Genomic DNA, 22,593 nt, shown 5'->3' on the forward strand with positions numbered 1-22,593 from the left:
TGTAATTGTAGGGGTATCCAATTTGTTAAGAAACTGGTTCATATCTATAGAATTAGAGGGGAACTCTGATGTATACAGAGAACTATAAAACGACTGAAAAATTGAGTTGATCAGAAGTCAAAGTTCCCGATTCATTTTTAATTTGCAAAATTTGGCGAGATGCCGATTGGTGACGTAGCTGGTGGGCTAGCAGACGAGAGGCTTCATCACCATGTTCATAATAGTTGCCACGGGATAAAATTTCACTTCAATAACCAAAACTCCTAAAATGGATTTGCTGGTTGAGTGGTAAGCAGGACAAGCCTCGCTGCAGTAACGAGTGGATTGCATTTATTGGTTTGCTAAGATCAGATGGGTGTATGCACGGGTATCATAATGTTCTAGTTTAACTTTAAGCATGAGTTACAAGCTGACGTGACCACAGAAGCACTTAAAAGTATTTTGCACTGGTAAATTTTTTCCTTGGCTGGCACAGGTGGTAGGAAAACAGAGGATTTACTGTAACTGTGTGTGCTGTTTAGCTAAACCCCTCTGGTGGTGCATAACATTCAAGAATATTTCACCAAGGCTCTGAGGCATGACTGGGTCTAATGATTGCTGTTCTGCACCTTGCACACAGTTTCACAAATTGTCACTGCTGTCTAGCTTGATGCATCTGATCTGATAGACACTGAGAAGCTTCACTGGAGCAGCTGAGGTGAAAGGCCTTAAGAGTTTCTGAGCAGCACTAATGAGGAAGACATGTACTTTGAAGCAATATGGATTTTGTGCCTCTGGGTCAATTTTATTTCAAAGCAGTTCATAACAACAGTTTTCCTGAGGTGCTTTTTGTTTTAAGGTAAAGACTGTAATTTTAGGGGGACAACCCCAACTGTCAGACCATTTACTATTTGGCAAAGGTGGGAAGGAAGAACATCTTTTTTTAAATGTTTATTTATAAAATTTAGAAAGAAACAGGAGAAAACTTCCAGGAGAAGCAGCTCAGGGTTATTCAAATACACCGGTTGGTGGGTTAGTCTCATGAAAGAAAAGTAGAGCAGTGAGACAAAAGTTAGTGACACACAAAAGTGCCGCATAACCACACAGGGAGCCAAGAGAGGGGATCGGAGAGGAAATGCTCAGTGCATTGTTGGGAAAATATCGTGTCTCAACAGCCTGAGACTACTGCAGCATGCCTAAGGAAAGGTTCAGGGCCACTGGATCCTGGAACTGTAAGGTTTAACAAAAAAAGAAAATTTAAACTCTAATCCTTATAGTAGAGATAGTGTCCATGTCCTGAGCCCAGAGTGGAAGTGGGTTGCATAGTAGAGTCACCTGAAAGAATCAGCCTCCCAGTCTCTAAGAAGCACAAGTAAGCCACAGCGAAGGTAATCTGAGAGCAAATATATGTATTGGGATTTTATGGCCCTTCGCAGGCCTGACAAGGATTTGATAAACATCTTTACTGAGACTGTGAATGACTACAACACTGCAGGTACACTGATTACAAAAGGTTCAGAGTTTTTATTGTGACACCTACTGATCTTATATTGCCATATTTAGAGTACTGTGTGGAAGTCTGGGGAAATACATATGAAACTTTACATCAACTATTATGTAAACTTTAGAAAAAAAGCAATCGGGATCATGTTTCAAGCCAGGATTTAGAAACTACACTGACAATTTATTTTCAAAGTCAAAAATCTTGAAGTTCATGGAACTCATAAAGTATAAAACTGCACATATTATGTGTAAATGTTACCAGGACATTAAAGAAAGAAGAAAAGAAAATATCTGAATTATATCCATCATTCTCTTTATATTTATGCATAGAGTTTTCCTTTCTTTTGATGATTGAGTGGTTATTTCATGTCATTCAGTTTTTTGGTTATTTTGTTTGCGCACGTGTGTGTGTGCAGGAATCTGTGTATGTGCATATGTGAGTATTGGTTTGTTTATTTTATATGTCCGAAATAAAAGGTTGTCATCATCATTCTCATCGTCTCGTTTCTGACATCTGCTCTCTGTGCAATAACACTTAAAAAGCCAAAAATTAGCAAATGAATACAAACTAAACTAAAACTAAACATTTTCAAACCATTAAACCTGCACTGGAGACTAATGGAAATGAAACTGAGATTGAAACTAAACGTCAAAATAAAATAAAAGTTCACACTGATTAGAAAATGCAAAAGCTACAATAACTAGGGGCGTAACACTTGGTCACTGGCTTCCTTGGGAGATAAAAGGTTATCTAAAGAAATCATTTGGAAGTTTATTGTGACGATCAGGAGACCAGGAAGCAAAGTTTCATTGCTGGGAAAGTGTTTGCAAGACGCAGTATATAAATTCCTACTTGGAAACACCTGTAGAGACTAATATGAAAAGTAAGAGGTAAACATTTCCTTGTTTTTATAATGTGTAAAGGTCACATGAGTCATTACTCAGTGTCACAAAGAGCGTCTCACGCTATTAGAATTATTCTGTAGAACAAAGGTGACACAGGATATGGTCATTCTTTCTTAGATCATCTCTTACACGTTGTGCTGCTTACTCTCCCATATCAGCACCTATCAGCATCTTTAATACAGTGGCTCAATTTCCCTACTGCTGATTATAATGTAATTTATTTGAGTTACTCTGATACATCCTGTTCTCTGAAATAGTTACAGTAATAAATACTGTAAGCAGGGTTACACCTGTTGTCGTACTCTTAGACCGGTGGCTCATAGTAAGGATGTGCCACACCCTTAATTTATCATCATGGCTTTGTCACCTACATTCATTCATTTAAAATTTCAAAATTTAGGACTGGGGAGAATTTTGAAATGACATGTCTCAGCAGCAATTTAACTTTTAAAACCTTTCTAACATATACTTCTGCAAATCTTTCTCCCAGTATATTCAGTATTCGTTCGGTTCAACACATCAACACAAACAAAGTGCCTGCACAAATGCAGTGTACTTAGATTTGTTACATTACAACTGGAAAATATGTTTGGGTGACCAAAATGACCAAACGTCACTGTATGATTTTGATAACTAGTAGTTACAAATATTTGCAGCATGATTTTGCCCACTTTTCCTCAGAAATTCTTAATTGTTTTATTTTGCTTATCTTTAAGTGCCGTCTGTTGCGATAATGTCAAACAGAGGTTGAGTCATGCATTAAGTAGGGTTTTATGGTTTGACTTTATGATAAAGATTCAGGAACAAAATATATAAAAAATGAATACGTGTCAGTGTGGGTCAGTACTGAGACAGCTGATAAAGGCACAACTATAAGACAGAATTAGATAAAAAAAATTTCTTGTTAAATGTGTAATAGGAGCGCAAACAGAGAGCTTCGATTAAACATTAAGTATTCAGCCTTACCCTCGGGTTATGATCTCAGGCAGTAGAACTTAATGTCGCTGATAACTGATAAGCCTTTCATTTGTAAATATTTAACAACAAAGGGATGGCACAGTTGACAATGCTAGTTATTGCACATGCTTAAAAATGTATTTCTTTAAAAGAAAGACTCAGATCTGCAGAACTGATATGACCTGCAGGGCACATTCACATTTACAAATGTATTTAAACTTTAAAACAGTGCCACTCTGGTAAATTCATTAAATTTGAATGCAGAACTAATAGCTGGTGTTACTTTTTTCTTCATTATCAGTTAATAATTAGCTGCTGCCTTACAGTACGCAAAAAACCCCATTTGGTTAGAAATTATATTTTTAAAGAACAAACCTCAGTTGTTCTCTTTGTGCGTGACGTTGATCGGTAAAACATCACTATGATCAGGTTGCTTCATTTCATTTCAAGGTTTTATTTTATTATGTGTATTAATGTTTGGTAATGTATTTGGTCTGATGCTGAGGTTTCTTGATCTGTCTTACCAATGTGGGGATATAAAGAACCTTGAGTGTAAAAGCAAGAATTTAAGGGTGGACTTAAAAAGATGTAAATACAAAGGTCATATTCTGGATAAAAATCTTCTGTGCTTTCTGAAATCTGGCAAAAACTCTGGACTTGAGGTTTAAAATTTAAGACAAAGCACTCAGTAAGCAGATGTTTGCCTATAATTCTTTCCTGCATTGTGCTTCATTGATGAACATGCAAGTCTAAATAACTGCAAAACCTTGTTTTACTGGTTTATTTATTATTAGTATTATTGCAGATGTGGTGAAGTTGTGGTTGTGGAAAAACTGAGATCCTGCTGCTCTACAGTGCTCTTATTTTCTTTTTGCTAAAACAGCTGTGGTCTCGGTCACCTTGACATAGAAAATGCTGCTGTCAGAGGAACAAGCGAGACGAGGTATCTTTTAGAAAATAGGATCCAGGGCTGAAAGTACACTTAATGTCTTGAAGAGATGTCATTTTATGTCTGAGGGAACATGCTCACCACTCTTTGAGTGTGTTTTTCTGCTATATATGCATTGTGCAGGATTATTTAAATTCAGCAAGCACTCAGTAAAAAACCAAAGTTGTTGAACATGGTCTGTGACCTTTGATGCATTGATGCAGACGTGTACACAGCCGTCTGACACCTTACATCAATACCGGACATACAGTCATGCTTTTCCAAACAATAATAAACAGCTATTAGGCAAGAAGATAAGGAGCTTTGTGAAAATAGGCACAGACAGACTTTGTCTACCTGTGCATTGTCACGTTTACTGGAAGGAGTGGACTCTGTAAACTCTGAAAAGTTCAGTGCGTTTATTTGCAGTCATCACCAGTTGTGCTATATACAATATATAAAGGGAAATGGGGCTCCAGGGATACAGGGGAAAAGGCATCAAAACATCGAACACTCCTCAACTCATTTCTCTCTCAGGCGGGCTCAGCACACCCCAGGGCAGTAATCAAGGGAAGATGTGTACAGAGGGAAACACACACTAATTAAATTTAAGGCAAAACACAAACAGAAGCAGCCAGCACTTCACTAACTAGATTGTTCAATAATCCAGCAAAGAATGACAGCCAGCCACTATCTGGTTTGTGGCTGCTGATGAGATAATTGGAGATAGGCGGGGGATTTCCAAAGGTGCGTAGAGTCAAGAGCGGGAACCCACAATGAGTCCCACCCAGTAGCACAGAGAACAACATACAAACGAAAGAGAAGAGCAGAAGAGAGAAGCAATAGAAGCAATAGAAACTGAAGCAGAGAGATAGAGAGAAAATAAAACCATATCAGCCGGAAAGGACTGAGGGACCACGACATATATAGTTTATTTGTGTATGACAAAAATAAAGTGACAACAAATGAGACAGGAATGACTTTATCCACCACAGGAATGACACGATAAATCAGTCAAATCAAAGTGATTCAGATAAATGCACCTGACACTGAACTTTGACCTGCATCAAAATACAGGTCATATTTAAACTCAGCAGCCACTCTGTGAACCAGACCCATTCAGCTACTCATTAACTCAAATACCAACTCAACCAGATGACCCAATATAGCTCACACTGAACATCAAAATAGGGAAGAAAGGTAATTTAAGTGACTTTGAATGTGGCAAGGTTGCAATACACAAACTGGACAATAGAAGATTGGAAAAACGTTGTCTAATGAGCATCAGTAAATGCCACTGCCTCTACCTGAGTGCTGTCCATCTCTTTATGACCGCAGTGTATCCATCTTCTGATGGAGGCTTCCAGCAGGATAACAAGCCACGCGACAAAGCTCAAATCATCTCAAACTGATTTCTTAAACATGACCTTGAGCTCACTGTACTCAAATGACCTCCACTGTCAACAGCTCTCAGTCCAACATGGCACTTTTGGGATTTGGAAATTCACGTTATGGATGTGCAGCAGACAAATCTGCAGCAACTGTGTGATGCTATCATTTCAATATGGAGCAAATTCTCTGAAGAATGCTTTCAGCACTTTGTTGAATCTATGTTATGAAGAATTCAGGCAGTTCTGGAGCCAAATGAGTATTCAACCTGGTACTAGCAAGGAGTACCTAATATAGAATGACAGCACGGTGTGGTTCTCTGGATTAGCTGTAGGTTTAGGGTGCTGCAAAGAATGGTAAACATGGCTTGCATCTGCTACTTAACCTCTCTCCCCTTATAGTAGATGTAGGGCCAGAGCAGAGTGCTCTGTGTGCAAAGCACAGTAGGTGGCTGTGCAGTGTGACAGAGGAAGAGAAAGACTCAGCGCTCCACAGACAGCGACACCGTGGAGCAAACATTTCCTCCTGTGCTTAATACAAGGGAAAAACTGCGTGTACAACTGGCCTCATGCCTCTCTGTTGTTACTGATGACAAACCACAGGCTATCGCTACAGTGACCGAGTGAGTGTGAATGATTTGTAAAACTCAAAACACAAAACTAATACACCACCACATTTCCTTCAATTCAGGCAGTTATTTTCCATCTGCAGATAAATGAACTGTTTAAAGTACAGTTTAAATGAGCATTTGTGACTGAAATGTGGGTGTGTTAGCATTTTTGTTTTTCTGCTGGAAAAACTTGAAATATTTCTTGGTGAATTTTAGCCCTTTAAAGACAAACAATACAGAAATTATAATGCACATAATTTTTAAAAATAAGAATTAAAAAATTATATCAGCAAATCCTAATTTCAACTAACCTCAGCGCTGTCTTCCCTGGTGCAATCTGAGGCCATGACCAAGTCACTACTGAAGACAACTAGTGATGATGAGACATGTTAAAGTGCTATGTACATACTCACAGAATACTCATTTTTTTCTAACTTCCAGTAGAGATACAGTTTAACAGAGCAGCCACTCAGTTACACTGTAATTATTTTAGGAGCTTTTTCGATAAGAATCAAGAAAAAAAAACAATGCCTTTACCAAATGTTCCTTTTTTAATCACTAAGGCTTACATTTAAAAAAAGTTTCAAAGTTCTCTTGGTGTATGTTCAGATATACGTCATGCCTGCTTAGGCTAATGATAACGGTAAGTGACGCAAAATGATTATTTAGCCTGCAGCAATTTGCAACATAGAAGAAAAACAAAAAGACGCCAACTCATTTTCTATTCCACCCCGGTGTGAGTAACGATCTGAGCCTCACCACTGTAAAAATAACCTCTGCCACAGCCCCTGTTTTGTATCATCTTTTATAACAAGCTGTACTTGTATTCTTTTGGAGCGACTCGGTGTTTGATCCTGGTGAATTTTTAATGAAAGCCTATTATGGCCACATGTGCAGGAGTCACTGATCAAATAGCACCCTCTTCTGGTAAACACGTGTATTTTTTTCACAGCACTTGGATAAAATCCACTTCAAGGTCATATTGGTTTGTGCTGCATTAGTCTTTTCTTTTTAATAGATTTTCATTGAGATACATTAAGCTCCCCTTGAAACACACTTTTTCCTCCTTATATGTTAATGCTTCTCCTTAAGCAGGAGTAACGCTGGATGTAACGGGTCAGTGCCCAAGACGAAATGTTCTAATCTTGTTTTAATCAGGTGTCACATTCTCACAGCAATACCCAAGAAGGTGAGTTGTTAGGAGAGTTGCTGAGCTGCGGATTCCTGAGTTCCTCCCGTCTTACTCAGCCTAACAGTATGTCTCATTCACTTTACACAGTTTTCCTCGATGGGTAGAGGATTTGACTCTCGCACTCCTTGTTTTGTAAGTCCCTGGTGATTTCGAGGCCAGTCAGCACAACCCAAAATAACTGTGGAGCCTTCTGACATGGTTGTTCTAAATTATCTTCAGGGCTGTAACAGAACAGAACTAGTTAGACACATTTTTAATTAAATGGGCCAAACGGATATGAAATGAAGACTTTAGTGAATGTTTGATCTTCCAACAAGACGGGAAAATAATGCAAAATATGTTGAGGGTGTCTAAGCGCTGGTGAGCAATGTGCATTGGTGTACTTAAGAGTCTGTTAATCTTCTTAGTGTCGCTAAGTACCCGGCTAGAAATCAGCTACTGTCCAGATTGTCTCTTCCTGCCCCAGATAAACGACTCAGACAACAACAAAGGGAGGCTTGAAGAAATATGTGGCATGGTCTCTTCACTGGCATGAAATATGCACCTCCCCTCCTTTGGGAACTATTTTGACAGAGCTGTGGAAGAAGTTTTGGTGGGTTTCCTCAACTCGAAGATGTTTGGCAGTGGCACCAAGAGGTGGTTCGTGAAGAGGCAAAGAAGACAGCAGCAGCAGAGGTCTGGCAGGAAGCCATGTGCCAGGAAGAAGCAGAGATGGGCAGCTAAGATTCTCCAGCAGCACAGAGAAAAGATCCTGAGCGAGCTGGATGTCAACAGTGTACTTCCGTACCTGGTGTATGACAAGGTTTTCTCACTGGGGGAGTACAAGGAAATACTGGGACAGGAGTCCAACAAGAAGCGGACCGAGATATTCCTGGACCACCTGTCCTCGAAGGGGCCTGCTGCATTCGGCTCATTCTGCTCTGTTTTGGAGGAAGTTTGTCCTCACCTGCTAACCTGCTTTCTGTTGGATGGAGAAGGTACAAACATTAATTAGCCTCTAATTGCATCATTAAGCAGCAAAGCACAAAAACAAGAGGTCATAGAGGGTCTTTCTAATAAAAATGTTTCAGCTCATTAATCTGTGGCAGCTTTGCACTTACGTGTTCAAAAGTTTTAATTATGTACACATATAAAAAGTTGAAAAAATACAAAGGAAATTAAACTACTTTGCAGTAATCCAGCACAACAGACTAAGAGCAAGCAAAAATAGCTTCTTAAATCTGGGTGGCTGAGGGGATTACTGAGCCACCAGCGTTCCTAACTAGCCTCTGACAACATATGGCCTCAACGTGGGTGCAAATGCAGGGCCTTGTCTGTGCCGCACTAGTCCAGGTTAATGTGTTTTTACATAAAACACGCTCTCACAAAGGGAAGTGAGTGTCGTCCTTACACGTGGCAATTTCCCACAATTACCAGCTCATGAATTCTCCTGCTTGCTCACCCGGTCATAGAGAAAGAGGTGTAAATCAGCCAAGTTGTAAAAAGGGCTAAAATATTAATCTGCTCCTACAGATGGTGTCTCAGGACGGGGCAAGAAAGGGGGCATCGCTGCGCCCCCGAACACTCCAGGAGAGCAACCTCTGTGCCCGCCTCCCATGTACACCGACCCCATATTTGACTCCAGGTGAGAACTGCTTTACATACCCTATCAATGATGTCATGTTGAGTTTTATTTCTGCTGAATCACACGATGCTCTACGAAAAGATAAAATCATCCTTCCATGTTTTAAACATTCAGATTGATGACAAATTAACAGCTGTGACTAAAAGAGTGAAGAAACAATGCAAAATGCAGAAGATCTTTTTCAGTTTATATCCACTCATCATGGGCATGAGTGTTTGAATAGTTTTAGCCTTTTAATGATTTCTTTGCGCATTTCTTTTTCCACGGCTGGGATGATTTTACAGCACCCATCTTTCATGTGATTAAAAAATAAGAATTGGGTGCACAACTTTGAATTTAGTTTGGATTTTCTTGAATTCAAAGAGGGTCAATATCATACATAAAGACTCAAATTTTTACATACACCCTTGCCAAAATAGGGTAAGTGTCCTCTAGCAAGTTGTAACTTTACTAGACCCTTGGTAGCCATCAACGAGGCATAATTATTGTTGGATATTTGACAAGTCATCTGGGCGGTAATGACTTACAGGGGCGTAACTAGGAATTCAGAGCTCCCTGAGCACCCTGCCTCTCCTGATAGATGAATGATGGCCATATTCCGTTTTGTTTTTTTCACAAGGGTCCTGGTGTGCTGGATAAGTAGGCATGTCTCCACCAGTTTTATTGCATTTTAAGAGTGGTTTAGAAATGGCTCCAAGAGACCTTAAACAGTTCAGAGAAATCATTAAAAGCCCCAAATTAACATGAAATTAATGTCCATGTTGAGTGAATGTAAACTTGTGAACTGCATGTGGCATGAGGTGTAATAGAATTTTATTCACCTCAGTTCAGTTCAATTATATTTACGTAGCTCTAATTCACAATCCAACAATCTTCAATGAGCAGGCCCTTGGTCACAGGCAGGTGAACATTTTAATAAAATGACCTTTCAAAATCCTATTTGCTATGTGCGTTGGCATTGTTAGCTAACAGATCTTAAATGGATTATATCTTCGAAATGCTAGATAGTGCTCTAATACTTATTTAAAAAAATTCAAAAACACCAAATGAGTTAATATTGTTAGGAATAATCTAAGCAATGCAGCACTGAAACAGTCACAGCACCGCTAAAAAGAAAACTGCAGAAAAGAGGCGCATAAAATGACCTCTGCTGAGTTTGTTGATTTTTTTTGTATGTAAGAGAGCGAGCCTGGTAGACAGAGTCCTGCGAGGGTGTTTTTTGTCACAGAGTGTGTCAGCCCTTCTGAATGCGTCATGACTGAGTGACGGTGTCTTTCTGGGTGTGTGTGTGTGTGTGTGGACCTCTGGAGACCTCCATTGGCCCAGCTTGCACGGTGGCGGGGGTTGGGCAGAAAATATTTCATAGTGTGTATTTGTGTGTGTATGAGAGGTAGCATGGATGGGTGGTTGGGGGGCGTTTGTGATGCTTCAAGTGAAGGGACAGGCAAGCTGATATGCTCCCTGGGCCGTTCCTTTTTAATGTATGACAGCTAAGTCAGCATGGGGACAGCCATCCCAGTGGTTTGGCCCTGGGCACTGACACACACGCACAGACACACACATACCCACACAGACAGGCTGACAGAAACAAACCAACACACTAAACAGCATAACAGCACAGAGAATGGTCACAGAGCCTCCACAGGAGATGCAGTACGCTAACAAGCCAATGTAAGTCCTCTTAAAATTTCATTTCAGGGTTCGATGCTTTGTTTGTGCGTTCACCTGAGACCTTTCAGTGTAGCCGTATACATGAAGACGCTCCTTGGAAACTGACGTCTCTGACATGCATCTGCAGGTTTTGTGAACGGCTTGTTTTCAGTGCACTTGTCTTTGTTAATGCGAATGTCACTACAGTTGGCGAATCAAGCGTCGGGCAGTGCTGTCTGCATGTATATCAGGATAAAAAAGCGTTATCTTTTGTTTGTTCACTTTTAGAAGAAGTAGGACAGAAACTGCCTCAAGTGATGGATGCTTGGCTTCAAAAATTGTGCGCCAGCATGTGTCCCTGTGTGACAGCGTGAAGCACGACTGCTTGCCTGCCTGCCTGCCTTGTTATAAATGTGAAGGCAACCTGGGAATGTCTTCCTCTTGTTTGAACTATGTGAAGTCATGTGAGTTTTTTCCCCCTTTTATTCTCTGAACACTTTCTCTGATCCACAGCAGAGGAGCAGATTGATTGTCAGCTGTGTGGGTTCAAAGAGGCACTGTGTTTATTAGTTTGGCTTTTTGTTGCCTCTGGTCAGTATCCTGCTGACTGAGAGTGAACACGCAGCATTTAATCACATCTCCAGGCTTCTGCCTTAAAGGGCACTGAGAACCTGTGTGTACCCACAGGGAAGGTGCAGGGAATGATGTGAAGCTTGCTGAATCCAGTTTAAAGGCCGCTGGTTGCCAGATTGTTTACAATATGCGGCTATTCTTGGTTTTAAAATCAACACTCAAGACCTCTTGAGCACTCATCTGAGTGTGAATGTGCAAAGGCTTCTCAGCCTGTACTGAAGTGAAAACTCAAAGGCATGTAAGCCATGATTGCACAGATATATTGAATGAGCAACTGGGTATTTTCAAAACCTGCACATGTCCCGTTCCCCCACGGAAAATGAAGTGATTACCCAGGATGCGTTGGCTGTGTGTTTGGCTCTGAGGCCTTATATCTATACGTGAGCCAGCAGCCGTGATGTAAGGCACCATGCTTTCATCCATAAGTGGAGAAAATGAGATGCTGGCGGGTTGAAGAGGAGGTGGAGGAGGAGAGGAGAGATTAGCTGGAGCTGTGAGGTTATGCTTCTCCGTGCTGATGACTCACCTCACGGTACACAGAGAGAAAGCACTGCGACAGCGCTGAGGTGTGACTGTGTGTGTGTGCGTGCGTGCGTGTGTGAGTGCTTCATTACTCTTGGTCTTCTTGGTGCAGTGCATTCATGTGAAGAGGACTTTCTCTGTGAACTCCTCTTTGTTTGGTGCACGAGTAATAAATCACAGTGTTACAGCGGTAGTGATTCTCGGGGCTTTCGTCCAGGTTTGGCTCCTTTGGGAGCAGCTTCCGAGTCCTACAAACCAGCTTTGATTCTGCTGTGCAGAAAGAAGTGGACAAGCGAATGGAAGGACACAAGAAAGAAGGGCAGCCCCGTGTGTCCTATTTACTTGCTTGGAAAAAAAAAAAAGAAAGACGAGGACTTTAGTGTGTTAATTGTGCACACGTGTGCGTGAGTGCGCGGCGCACAATAAGAGATGTCAGCAGTGGGTTCTCATGTGAGAAGGGTAATGATGGGGCCGGCTCCTCAGTGGAGATGCAGAGGAGGGGGATGCCAGTGTGCCATCAAAGTGCTGCAGTGGAGTGTGCATGGAAATGCAGTGGGCTTCAGACTGCAGCACAGCCACTGACCCACTGTTGTGTTAGTGCTTCCCCACTGACACACTACCACTGGTTTCCATACACACTCCCTGTAGTGTGTATGTGTGCATGTGAAAACAAAAGACAGAGAGAGAGAAAGAGAAGCTTCGGTAATGTCTCTGTGTGTGTGTCCTCAGCAGTTTTCCTATCATTTAATGGCTGCTGTGTTTTACATGACTGATAATGATGATGTGCAGAGTCTGATTAATCAGGGGAGTTATCTGAGTGGCATCCTAGTCAATGGGAGGTGACACGGTGCTTTGCTGGTAGGTTTGCTGGAGTGCAACTCTGCACTGATGATTCCATTATCGATGTATTAGCTGACTGTTGACAGGATTCAAGATGCGACGAACAGGAAGCAGAGATATTACCGCCAGCCTGCAACCAGGATTTCATGTAGGCATTTTTTTACATAAGAAACTGAATTATCTAACAAAGTCTACAGGAAGGTACCTCTAATGATCTATTCATACAGTTTTTTTTCCCTGCATATCCAAGGCTCAGGGTCACAGCTGGGCTGAAGTCTATCCCAAGGTGTCATAGGGGAAGAGGTGGGGTACACCTTGGATAATTTAACTATCTATCACAGCCATCCACATCTACATTGACACCAATCACCAATTAAACTAATGTCTTTGGACGTTAGTTTAATTGGTTCACAGGCTCACAAACTCCTCACAGAAAGGTCCTGCCAGCTGCACTAACCACCACACCACCGTGCCGCCCTGCCACTAATAGATGATCATTAAATTCTGCTTTGTGCTGTTTTCTAATTACACACAATTTAGTCGATGTATTTTCAAAACAAACTAAAATCCTACACCGTTACTCTCACCTCATATCCTCACTGTCATGAGTTAAAAATGAAAGCGACACTAACATTACTACACATTAGATCATTATATGTCTATTTTAATGTCATTACTGGGCAATTCTGTGCTTCTTTAAGAAATTTTACCACTGGATGAAAACCTAGTGTTTATATACTTATAGCAATATGTATTATTTGATCTCTTACTTTATAGTCTGTCTGCCCCAGAAACCTGTGTAGGAGCCAAGCTCGTTTCAAGCCTTTGCAGGTGCATTTAATGTCTATGCATATAAATCACTATTTGTTTTATTTTTGTTTTTAAACTGAATCATATTTACTTTATGCACACTGAAGCCTTTTCATCAGCAGGTACTGGATGAATGAATTTATGGACATATGAGCACTGGGTGAATTTAGGTTCCTTTAAAGCCCCGAAGGCTTTTCTGCTTCCAGTCACCCAGAAGTAACTAGCTGGCAACCACCAAAAGGGCTGTTTTACATTTCAGAATACGCCTGATGTTCATTCTCAGCATATCAGCTCTAGTTATTTCTAAAACATCATATCCTATATGAACATTTACTCTAGAAGCTCACTGTACCTTTGCACACGCAGTGTCACCCTGCGTTTGCCAATGCGAGTTTAACACTGTCAGTTCGGTAGATTAGGATACTTTCGCAGATAGAGCACACGACATCACGGGTGCAAACATTTTTAGCAGCGTCGGCCACAGAGGGATTTGCTCCCCTGACACTGGCAGCTTTAGTGTCATGCTCTGTCTGTTTAGCTGTATGGTGGAAATCATTTGGATGACGAAACAGTTTCCAAACTTGATTTTCATTTTGATTTTTTAAAATATAAATTAAATCATTAGTTAATGCCTTCAGCACACAACAGTTAAATGATCGATTCAGTCAGTTGTAGGATTGCGTTGCTCGCAGCAGACGTATGTGGTATAAAACCTCCCCAGTTTCCATTTATCTTTTGTTTATGTCTGAGCTGGTGAGGGTGAGAGGTGCAGTTCAGAAACTCAGGTGTCCTCTAAGACTTCAAAGTCTAGACTAATCGACTTACTCTGAAGCTTACAACGGCACCTCTGTGTCAGTCTATTGACTGGGAAACAACCCACGCCAGCGTCTGTTTGCTGCTAATGACAGGTGGTGTGGGCACAGTCCACTGAGGCAGAGCTACTACGACCACACTTCACTCCAATTCAGCAATCACAAACATAATCAAAAAGGCAGAAAAAGCAATAAAATATTGCTTTCACATTAGATAACTGACATAAGATATTTTTTATTATAAATGCTACCTCATGAACTGCAATCAAAGGTTTAGTTCAAATACCATATTTGCCTTTTTAGTTATTGGGGCTTAAAAATAAAACAATTTAAAAGAAAATGTTTCTTATGCACTCTCGTAAAGCAGAAAACAGACAGGACATAAATCTCCTTGAATGGCTGATGGCTGGTTGTGATCGGAAAATGTACAAGGCAGTTAAAAAATAATGTGGTTGTAACAGGTATGAGCTCACAGAATTCATAACCCAGTGATAGAAATATAAGGGAGAGTAATAATTCCCTGGAAAGAAGTTCAATAAAATAAATACGAGGGGTGTCTCCAGTGGAAAAGTCCAATAAAATTAGGTCATACTGTGTTAGGTACTCTAGTGAATATTCATTGTTCACATGCTTTATGTGCGGATGGGGTTAAGCAGACACACAGAACTGATGAAGTTGTTATAATCTTCAGACTTTCTCATTCATCTAACTCTGCACTGGTTGTTGTGAGCAACTGTGACAGCTACTACGCATTTCTCTGAGCATTCACACTGTATGAGGTTTAAAAGACAAGTGTAAACTGTGAACACACGTCACTTATATTCACCCTGACTTAGGGTTAGCTCATACTGTCATTGCGTGTCTTTCGAAGTGCAGCTTCTCTCTACTCAGTTAGCCTGCACGCATTGCCCTCTGGGTGCTCAATTTCTTCTTTCTACATCCCAGACACTGAAAACTGTACAGGAGACTCACAATTAAGTATGATTCTCATTGGTGTGTCTGTGGTATGTGCAAGCCTTGTGAGAAACTCTCAAGTTAAATTACTCACCAGCTGTGTCCTGTTACTGTCTACTAATCTATGTCATACATAAATGGTTATGAGCACAAAGCCAAAAAATGCACAGTAACATAAGCAATCCATTACTTTCTGTTATCCTTTGGAAGTTAAGAGTAATCACCAAGGACCATCAAAATCTCCCAGTTAATGGTTACATTCACTGGACATTCAGAACTGAGCGAGAACTTTCTTTTTCTTTTCTTTTTTTTAACTCAAAATTATATAATGACTGAGTGCATAAAATGATATTAAAACATATATTATGCCCCTCGTTACCAGATAAAATATAAGGATTTTTTTTTAATGATCACCAAGTTATATATTGTTTAAGTCTAAGCACATACAGGCTTATGGGTTGAAAATACTTGGGGTCAGTCAGACCTAAAGCATGATGAAAATATGGCATTTCTGTCTGAGTGCTCTCACTGGTCTTTTTTCCCCTCCGAGGGGTGGCTGAGGCTCAGGAGGTAGACCAGATCGTCCAATAAGTGGAGGACTGCTGATTTTTCCCGTCCACATGCAGAAAACTCCTCGGGCGGGACACAGAGCCCCAAGTTGCATCGCCATTGGTGTGTGACAGTGCGGCCGTATAGACAATCTGCTGCATTAATCAGCCTCAGTTTTTTCATCTCTTTAGTAGAATAGAAGCTTATCTGTATATCACATGTTTCCCATATGTCATAATTTATTCAGTAAGATGGGGATTATACTTGGTCGTGGAATCGGACACTGGCAGCTGCAGACAACATGGATCAGTAGTCATTCCTGTCATATTTTTTTTTTTGTACGACTGCCTGAAGGGTCCAATCTGGACCCTTATAGATGGATAAACACCTGTTTATTTCCATATATATATATAAAATCTTATATTACAATGCATAAAAACTGGTGGAGACATGCCTACTTATCCAGCACACCAGGACCCTTTTGAAAAAACAAAACGGAATTCAGGCATCATTCATCTATCAGGAGAGGCAGGGTGCTCAGGGAGCTCTGAATTCCTAGTTACGCCCCTGTAAGTCAGTACCGCTTCCCGGAAGTATTACGTAACAAAGGTAGTCGACTTTAAAAAAAAAGAAGCAACCTTTAAAAAGTAATTAAAGGCAAACTTTCGACTTCCTAAACGGATGCTACAAGCGAGCATCTCTAAATGAATCGGTCCCTTGACCCCCCCTCCTCTCCTCCCCTCTCCTCTCCTCTCCCTCCTCCCCTCCCTCCCAGTCGCTCCCCTTTGACTACACTGTACACACACTCTCTCCCCTACCTCACACACACGGACGCCTGGACGCTGCAGCGTTTTTAAGAGAGTGTTTCCAACCCTGGACAGGAAGGAGGAGGCAGGAGGAAGGAGATAATGTCCAAATCCTGACCGTAGTCATTAAAAAGAATTTTTAAAAAAATAACACTTAAAAAATCACAGTTCGGATGGATCGGCGGTGTGTTTGCCAGAGCTAAAAAACAAAGAAAAAAAAAAAACACGGTCAGAGTGTCATTGCAGACATGGGTCGCAGCGGTACGGCACCTTTCTCTCAGCTCCTCGGGGAGTGTTTTCACTGTCAGTCCTTCAGCGCTGGAAATGGCGTTGTGATGCTGAGCATGGAAGACGCAGCGGAGGCGGATGCCAGGAACTAAAGAAATATATGATCACCTGTGCTTTTCTTTGGGTTGGATTTTTAGTAGCGGTGGACAGTACCATGGTGAATTACCAGAAATACATTACTGTTATGCAGCTGGCTCTGGGGGTGACCGCCTCCAACAAAGAACATTGTCTTCCACCCAGGAAGCGTATGTGGTGAGTATCAGTCTCGGTGCGGATGATGGTGATGATGGTGATGATGATGATGTGATGCAGGTTGAGGAGAGAAGGAAAAGGGGGGACATCTCGTCAAACGGATGAGCGGGTTATACGGAGCCAAAATGCGCCCGGCTCACTCTCCGAAATGACATAATATTCCTGTCAGCCACTGCAGCCGGTCTGCACCATGTTGCAATCGTTACAAACCCACTGTGGTCGATACACGGTGGGCAAAGCAACTACTCCGCATGCTGGGAGTTTGCGTGCGTGCGTGACAGTGCACGCGTGCGCGTTTGGAGACAAGTGGCTCTTTTAGCCTTGTCCTTCCCATGCATTAGTTTGTAAAGTTGAATGCGTAGGATGATGTCATAGCTCCATTGTGTTTTTTTTCTTTTTACTCCCCTCATCCTAACTTCATGTGCTTTAATGTACTGTATGGCCTCCACTGCACAGCTGTTGTCACTGGAAATGTCATCATCAAGCTAATCATGTGGTAAACATCACCCCCTCCTCTCCGACCTCACTCCTGTTCCCAATGCTGTGTTGTAACTAGTTAATAAAATGTAAAGCATGAAACATGTTTCGCGCCTGTTTTTTTTTAAATGTCCTGTCCTGCAGCCAGGCCTCTGTACACCTCTCATTAAACATTTTTATCTCCATAATCTGCTCTCAGCATGTCTTTGTGTCTTGTCTACCCACCTATTCATTGTCCCCATTGCTCTGTGTGCCTGAAAGCTACAGTATATTGCAGTGGCCACCTCTCTTTCTTTCTCCTCCTCATGCGGCCTTGTTCATTTGTTTACTCCAAGGCAGCCTTCCTTTCATTCCCCTTTTTTCCTGACTGTAAGTAAGATTGCTCGTGGAAGGGGCTCCAACGTGTGTGAGACAGTATCCCTAATTACAGCTGGATTACCATCTTGTTTGAAAGCAAAGATGCTTAATTAGGAGTCAATAGACTCAATGGCACTCTGATAGGGTCTAACACAAATTCAAAATGTATCGCACAGTGTGGCACAGGCTGGCGTGGCTCCAGTGTGTGTGAGAGAGGCTTAACTGTTATCATCACCTCTTTTGAGCCAACCTAAACCATTTCTGTGACTGAGAGAAGAACAAATCACAGCCAGAATTTAAGAGCACCTCAAAGTACCTCTAAGTTACATTACTTTATGTTATGATAACAATAAGTTAGTAGTTATTATTTTTCTTTACTAATAAGATGTCTGTACACTCTTTTGTTGTGCCTTAATTCAAATATTTACTGAAGACACCATCCTTTATAAACAATAAAGAAGAGTCAAAGCGCCGCTGTAGCCTCAGCAGGGGTCAGGAGCTTTTTATCTCTGGGTTCTTTCAGCTAATCATATTCCTTAGTCATCGTCTTATTAGCCTAATTGCCCCCCATAGGAGAAGATAAGGGATTTATTTCACTGAGACTGAGGAGTCATTTCATGTTTCTCCTCTTATTGTTGTTTTCATACTTACGCCTCTATATTTAGGGAGATTTTGGAAGAAGCTGCTTATTGTCTCCTCTAAAGCAGTGCACTGACAAAAGAGACTAAAGTGGTTGTGTAACTCTCAAAGTGATACCTGACTTTGTTAAAGTGAATATTTTTTTTTACAGATAAATCCCAGAAATTGAAAGATGAAGTGAAGTGGCTGCAGAGATAGCCAGTGTTTGGTTTCTAAACTTTCTTCCACTGTTTGTCACTGAGTGCACTACACCATTCACTTTAACACTCATACTTTTGGTTAAACTTCACAGTTTTTTTGAATCACGTCAAAGAGGTTTAAAATCTTTAATATCATGTTTTTTTTTCTTTTTTGTGTGGTCTTTTAAATTTGCTTGAAATTGATGTTCTTTTATTGATGTCTGCATTTTGTCAGTGCAGCACTATTCAAACTTCATCCAACATGAACCGATCTTTGACAAAAAAGTGTTTTGGTCACTGTAGCAAGTCTTAAACATATTCTAGGTTTTATTGGTGCTGTGGTGTTCACTAACCTGCCAAATCACATGAAAACAAAATCATACAAACCATATGGAAAGGAACAGGTTTGCAGGGAGGTGGGAAAATATATCAAGAGATTAAAAAAACTCTTCAAAGTGCATTTTCACATGAATGTATAATAACTTTGGGGAAAAATCAGATAATGCACTGTAGTGATGAGACATCAGCAGCTACAGTTAATGTTATATTATAATTTTATCACTTAAAAATCACGGTGACTTTGAAAAAATCAAAGAAACACACATTCAGTCCGATTCCGTTTTATTATAGCACCAAATCACAACAACAGTTGCCTCAAGTCATTTTATATTGTAAGGTAAAGATGTTAAAAGTACAGAGAAAACCCCAGCAATCAGATGACCCCCATTAACACTTAGCACTTAGCGACAGTGGGGAGGAAAAACTCCCTTTTTAACAGGAAAAAACCTCAGGGAGAACCAGGCGCAGGGAGGGACAGCAATCTGCGGTTGGGTGTGATGGGAGGGACACAGGACAAAAGACACATCAGATCAAAATCCCCATGCATCAACCTCATCTCTCTTATTGTGTTTAATATAACCTGGCAGCACAGCGGTGCAGTGGTTAGCAATGCTGCTCCACACCAAGAAGGTCCAGGGTTTGAATCCACCAGCTGTCTGCAGTCTCTCTGCACGGAGCTCGCATGTTCTTCCAAAACACTCTGGCTTCCTCCCACTGTCCGATGACTGTTAGGTTAGGTTAACTGGTGATTCTAAACTGGCTGTAAATTTGAAAGCGAGCGTGAATGGTTGTGCGATTCTCTGTGTTAGCCCTGCACCAGACTGGCGACTTCTTGCCCGATGCCAGCTGGAAAATCCTTCAATTTCATAAATAGTAGTAGTAATACTAGTTGTACTACACATCACATTAATAGCAGTGATACTACTGAACTGCATTCCTTATTGCCCAAGATGTCATTTGTCATTCATATAAGGGTAAATAGTTATTCCACTACTTTCTCCTACTTCACAAGGTTTATGGTACAAAACCAAAGTGGAAAAATACACAAGGAGTGTGTACAGATCCTTTTCTATGTCACCTTAAGCGCCTGGTCAAATGAGTGTGCTGCAGTGTCCTCATTTGATTGGTCTGGATTACAAACATAGCCTATAGTGACTTTGTCAAGTAAATATGTACACACAGAGAAATGACTGTAGACTGAATTGCCTTGCTGTCTTGGGAATTTTTAACCCTAACCATGCAAGTGGAAAAACATTATTGTTGTAATTATTATACATTTTTTTTTATTGTAGTTTGTATGCTTAAACAAAACATAGCATTGTTATGTGGAGAACTGGCTCTCAGCTTCTCTCTGCAAGGGAAGAAGATGCACTGATGTTTTAACCTTTTAACAGTTTAGTCCAAACAAACTGCAAGAAAACTGTTTGGTTAAAGCTGAAGATATAATGTGTGGACTCACTGTTTTTCTCTTAGATGTATCTGTAAATGTTGTTGAAGTTGAGCAAATTTCTGGGAGATATTCGCAATTCGGTTTTACGCCTTTCAAGAAACAATTCATTTAAATGTGAATGCACACAGTGGAAATGAAGACTAATTAGTTAATTCCTTAAAAAACAACGATTGTGCCGCCAGCTCTGTATGTCTCCCTGCTACGGATTTGAAAAGTTCTTCCATTCACAAATGTAATTTTTGTGCAGATGTACGACAGGATGTGACACCAGTTTAAATGGAGGGGGGGAAAAAAGGCATTTGCATTTGTATGAAGAAGCAGCTCGCTGTATCGTTCAAGTATCCTGCTTCGAGCTCTTTTCATAATTGCAGCGTTAATTCTGTCCCATTTCTGGTCAAATGGTCAGAACTGCTTCCTGTTCTGCTGCTGATCTCACAGCATGTGGCAGTGAGATTACACACCGCCCTGCCTGAACGCTGACACCATCCGCCGACCAGCGACCGTGTGTTCCGTGTAAGAGGAGGCACGGCTCTGCTTGCCTTTAATAAAGACTGAATAGCGCCAGCATCTATCTAAATTAGGATTAGACTTTGCAAACAGATGTTCCTCTTGCCTGGAGTCTTTAAAAAAATCCGTACTTGCACACAGCCAAAGATTAGCATTAACCTGACTTAATGAACTTTACACTCTGTTGCAAGCCTGTAGGGATAATACAACAAGTCTACTGTGTTTATGTAATGCTTCATCTTATTTATACCTGTGCCTTTTCTACAAACAACACACCAAAAGCAGGAAGATACTGGGATAAAAGTGATGAGAGATGCCTAATTTAACAGAATCTTTATTTGGATTAGCCAACTATAAGTATTTTTCTTGAAGTGTGTGTCTCTTTATGTGCATTGTTGTGTGTGTGTGTGTGTGGCAGACAATGGCCAGGATTGCTCTCCTTGTTAAGTGTTATATTAGCGCTGGCCAAGATGGGAGGAATGGAGCGAAACATTGCCTATTGACCTGCTGATTAAGCACTAGCCATTATTGCTTGAACTAATCGTACCTGATGGCTCCTCCAGGCAGACTGAGAGAAAGAGAGGGGGAACCAGGCACGGCAGAAAGTCCTGCAACTGATTAATGTGTGTATTTGTGTGTGTGTGTGTGTGTGTGCGTGCGTATGTGTGTTCTCCGTCCTTTCTTTGTAATAGCATCAGGCATCTGCTTGACCTTATCTGTGCACTACATTATTATACTCCGTTGTGGTCATCGGGCCATCTGGGGTCTTGGCATTGATCTTATTCTATTATCTTCTGAAGTGGATTTTCTTTGTTGTAAGAAACTACAAATGGGGCAAGACTCCAATACTCCCATTATACCAGGGCCAAGATGACCCATACTGTTTTGTTAACTTGCCATGCATCAAGCGCTTGAACTGTTTGTTAAACAAAGCAGCAAAGAAATGATTATGGATACCTTTTAGGCTATTAATGGTCAAAATCCTGCATTCGCAGCATCTATGCAGCTATTTGACATCAGCAGAAAATACACTAAAGTAATAAAAGCTGACAAAATGTCCTTTCAGTAACATATGTAGTCTCTCGGAACATTTGCCCCTTTGCTTTCTTGCTGCCCATTAGCTGAGAACATTGATAGCACTTTCATGTCTCTTCTCTTAATATGCAGCCTGCAGCAGCTGCTGCAAAGATTACCTTAGCTGGGTTTTTCCTGGCTTGCAATGGGTCTTTGGGGGGTTTCTGCTTGCATAAAAATGATCGGTCCACTTAATTCTGTATAACTACAATAAAAGTAATGAGTCTGCTTTACCTTACCTGATAGAAGTATGAGCATGCTCCCTTTAAGAAAGAAAGCATACAACACTTGAGAAAATAGTACCAAATTACCAAAAACACCAAATTAAAATTGCTTTCTGTTTATTATACAGTGATTTTTCTAAACT

Source organism: Oreochromis aureus, linkage group 7 (assembly GCF_013358895.1).
Source record: "Oreochromis aureus strain Israel breed Guangdong linkage group 7, ZZ_aureus, whole genome shotgun sequence".
Lineage (NCBI taxonomy): Eukaryota > Metazoa > Chordata > Actinopteri > Cichliformes > Cichlidae > Oreochromis > Oreochromis aureus.